This window comes from Rutidosis leptorrhynchoides, chromosome 3 (assembly GCF_046630445.1).
Source record: "Rutidosis leptorrhynchoides isolate AG116_Rl617_1_P2 chromosome 3, CSIRO_AGI_Rlap_v1, whole genome shotgun sequence".
In the NCBI taxonomy this organism is placed as follows: Eukaryota; Viridiplantae; Streptophyta; class Magnoliopsida; order Asterales; family Asteraceae; genus Rutidosis; species Rutidosis leptorrhynchoides.
The window spans coordinates 566,996,487-567,000,892 of NC_092335.1; the positions used below are offsets into that span (position 1 = coordinate 566,996,487).

The 4,406-nt window shown below is 36.0% G+C and overlaps 1 pseudogene; it reads right to left on the reverse strand.

Annotated features, from left to right (window-relative positions):
- Positions 1-826: 826 nt before the first annotated feature.
- LOC139902088 ((+)-cis,trans-nepetalactol synthase NEPS1-like) lies at positions 827-1,615 on the reverse strand (annotated as a pseudogene).
- Positions 1,616-4,406: the final 2,791 nt, after the last annotated feature.

A 4,406-nucleotide genomic window follows, 5' to 3' on the forward strand; every position in this document is an offset into this window, starting at 1 on the left:
ATATAATTGTTCGCGAATCATTGAGAACAATCGAAGGGTAATTGAATAGTTCAAAATTTTGAGATTCAACTTCATAGACTTTGCTTATCGTGTCAGAAACGTTAAAGATTAAGTTTAAATTTGGTCAGAAATTTCTGGGTCATCACAAAAGACTTCTTTCCATTGTAGGATAGCAATGAGAATGCAGCGTGACTCGGTTTTTTCATACGTCGGTATGAAAAGAAGAGGCTAATCAGCTAATCTGCGGTTGTTGTGGATTGTATAAACATAGTTGACGGATTGGTGAAGGTCGAGGTTGTTCAATATCTCTTTCGAGCGACAGATTGTTGAGTGCGAAGAAGATTAAACATAGAATCAAGTGTGTTGTTTGTGCAGCTTTTCGCGACTGGAAAGAAATAACCTCGCGCCTGCGAGGTGTTGACAGAAAACGACCAAGCTGGAGGAATAAGACACATGACCGCGAGGAGCTTATTGCGACCGTGAAAATGCATCTGGAGAGCTGGAATTGGATTGCGATTAGAATTATTCCGTGTTTGATGCTAATTCTTTGTTTATTAGCACTATAAATATAACCCTATGTACATGTAATCTGCGTGCACGAAATTAATGATAAAAAGTCTCTGGATTGCGCTCGTGGAGTAAACCCTTCGTCGTGTTTTGTAGTTAGGATATAACCACGTTAAATGTCTGCATCCTTTATCCTTATTTATCGTTTTTATGCTTTATATTGGTCGTTTATCGTTTGTGGATGAGTGATCGGTTTTATTTGGTCATAAATTCCTAATACAACTTGCTTACACATACTTCAGCATCAATAAAAACAATATCAATTACTAAAACCACCATCAACAACCAAATCATGTCCAGTTACAAAACGCGATTCAACACAAGCAAGAAACAAGACAGCCTCAGCAACATCCTCAACTTTCAACACCAAATCTTTCAAATTAGTCATTGGTCGATACATTTTCTCAACTTCCACAGCTTCCATCCCATGCATTTTAAGCGTTAACGGTGTAGCCACCGCAAAAGGTGACACACAATTAACTCGGATTCCATTCTTTCCAAGCTGCTTACTCGCACATTTCATCAACGCAACTACTGCGTGCTTCGACATACAATAATCCGTCTGTTGTTCAGCCCCAATCCTTCCCAAAACATTAGCCGTACAAATGATATTTCCTTTCACCTGTAGATTGATCATTACCCGGGCAGCGTGTTTTACACACCCTGCCATCCCACGAACGTTCACTGCGAATAGTTGGTCAAATTGTTCCATATCAAAGTCAACTACGGTTTGGTCAGATTTACTGACGATCCCAGCGTTGCTAAACATAATATCGAGCTGACCGTAGATTTCTACGGTTGAGTCAACCATTGACTTCACTTGGGCTTCATCTGTGACATCACAATGAATGTAGGTGCAAATGTTGGACCCGATGGATTTAGCGACTTGTTCTCCTAACTCATCTTGGATGTCAGCGATCACCACGGCTCGTGCACCGTGTTTGGCGAATAAACGAGCCGTGGTTTAGCCAATACCGCTTGCTCCACCGGTGATTATAGCAACCTTTCCTTTAATTTTGTCCATGATGATAATGCTGGAGTGTTTTGTAGTGAGCATATATCTGTTTGGTCTAGCTATGTTTATATAAACCACTAGTCGGCTATAATTACGATTTAAATATGTACTGTATCATGTTTAGCTTCTATATATTAGACTTTGGAATCAATCAATTACTGGTGTAGCTTAATTTGTTTATATAAACTACTTGGCCAGCTATAATTACAATTTTATTATGTATCATGTTTTGTTGACTTTGGAATCAATTAAATTACTGGTGCAGCCATTTTATATAAACCACTTCGGTTATAAATGATTATGTATCATGTAAATGTAATCATGATATGTTTCTATTGCATGTTGAAATCAACGAGTTAATGAACCGTGTGTTGCGGCGGAGTACAACTTTTATTATAAAACAGAGTTTAACCCTAAAATAACAAAAAGACAAATAGATGCTGTCAACATGACGTCAATTGGGGGTTATTCAGGTATTATTCATAATTTGGTGTATTTAAAAATTATGTATTTTATTAAATCCGTCAACTTACGCATAAAGTAAAAACAATTAATATATGATCTGCGAACGAAAAACATATGAAAATGATTATCATTTTAATATATATCATCCTCTGATTTTATTTGAGAGTTGAAGTACTTAATTGAACATGGGTAGTGGTTTAACGATTGTCCGGCCACAATCACAATCATATCGAACAGTCAAAAATGTATAAATCATAGACATAAACTTAACTTTAACTCATTATATGATGTGTCTATATGTAAGTCATGAAATTTCTAACCTAATAATGATATTAGAATGCGATATTTATAGCCCTCTCATAGCATCCCAATTTACAGTTTAATCCCAACACTAACGTAATTTCTTTCATTTGCTGTAAGGGTGCAGTTAATTATACAGGTTTACTAGTGTTCTTCATTTATTCTCCCATAGGCCGTTATTAAAGATATTGAAAAACTCCTACGTGGGTTCCTTTGGTGTCAGGGGTATGAAGAGGGGTAAGCTAAAGTTAAATGGGACAATGTGTGTGTGCTTAAAGATGAGGGTGGTCTTGATATTCATCGGCTCAAATATTGAAATATTGCGCTAATGACCAATTATGTTTAGAGTATTTTGACTCGACGAAACTCTTTTTGGATTGGTAACATTAGGGAGTATAATCTTACAAACCAAAATTTTTGAGATGTTCCTATCAAAGTAACTTTGGAGTTGAAGAAAGTTACTTATAATGAGGCTAATCATCCGAAAAATTTTCTTTTAGACTAACAGAAATTGGACTGCCACGTCTGTGTACTTCGAGAAATGGTGTAATGAAGGTCCTTTAGCTGAATTTGTTACGCCTAGGGACGGCTAGTGTGGGTTTATCGATGGATGCTTCGGTTGAAGATATGATCGCCTTGTTTAATGGTACTTGGCCCGCGTCTTGGGTAGCAAAATACCCCTGTTTCAATCAGTTAACATGCCTTCTATCCAAGATGCTAGTGACCAAATCCATTAGAGAAATAATGATAGAGTGCTTCTCACATGCTTTGATGGCTACAAGGCTTTATTTTTGCTCCAGTTCATCGTTTAATTTGTAACTATTTTTTTACTATCTTTTAATAATATTAATCAGGTAACCCTTTACCAAAAAAAATATGCCTATATTGCTCACTCACAAACATAGAGGGCTACGAGGATAGAAGTGGTTCATTTCTATCCATACGAGATTAAATGTTATTGGTGGCGTTTGAAGTAGGACTCTCTTCCTTTTCGTTGGAACCTATCCACGAGAGGTTTGGAGATCATAAATTTAGAGTGTGTGAATTGTCGTCAAGGAGTTGAATGTCAAACACACCTTTGTATGTGGTGTTGCTATGAGGTATGGCACTTGATTCGGATCTGGGTTGGTAGACATTGGCTTGCCTTACGTAACTACATTGGTGGATGTTCAAGAGTGGCTCGATGGGGTACAGACGACTACAACAAATTTGATACAGATTAGAGCCATTGTGATCACGGTCTTTTGGGTATTATGGCTTTTTTGAAACGGGATCGTTTTCAATGATATTGTTATTCGTAGGAGTAAAATTTAGATGCTCTTAAATTGTACTCTCTTTGATGGCTAAAAATCGAGGTCATGCATTTCAAATTGAAACTCGTGGCTTCAAATGTCTTTGTAATTCTCTCTTAGCGTCTTACTAGGGAGCAATTTTTAATATAAAATTCTTTCGCTGTTAAAAGAACAGAGATTAAATGTTTCTTGTTTTTATTTTGACGATCTTAGAGGTTAATTTGATGGTTGGTCCTCCCTTTTTACCACTCTATGCTCGAGTTTTCTCCCTTCTTAATGGATAGAATATAGGAGCAATGGAAGAAACAAAAAATGTCATCATTAAGTTTTTATTCTTGAATAGAAAGGAAAGGGTACGGTAGCAATGGAAAAGTATGTATATATTAAAAGGCTTTATAATTTGAAAGATGATACTCACACACTAAGAATTGATTCATACACACTAACTTACTATTATACCCTTATCTTACAATTATGAAATGTTCAAGTCTCTAGATAAACTTAAAGTTATAACTGTCAATTTTGTGCTAAAAAGTGTAAATGGATCAATTTTAAGGGTGTGAGTATCACCTCCCTTATAATTTAGGTCGTTGAAAGTATGTATGTAATTAACACGAGATTTAAAGTTTGAAGTGCACTAAAATAAATATGGACTCATGAGGTACTTTTGAAATGATCATAAGGTACTTTTGTTAAGCTACACATCATAAACCTCTAAATTCAATAACAACTTGCTTACACAAACTCTAGCATCAATCAAAACATAA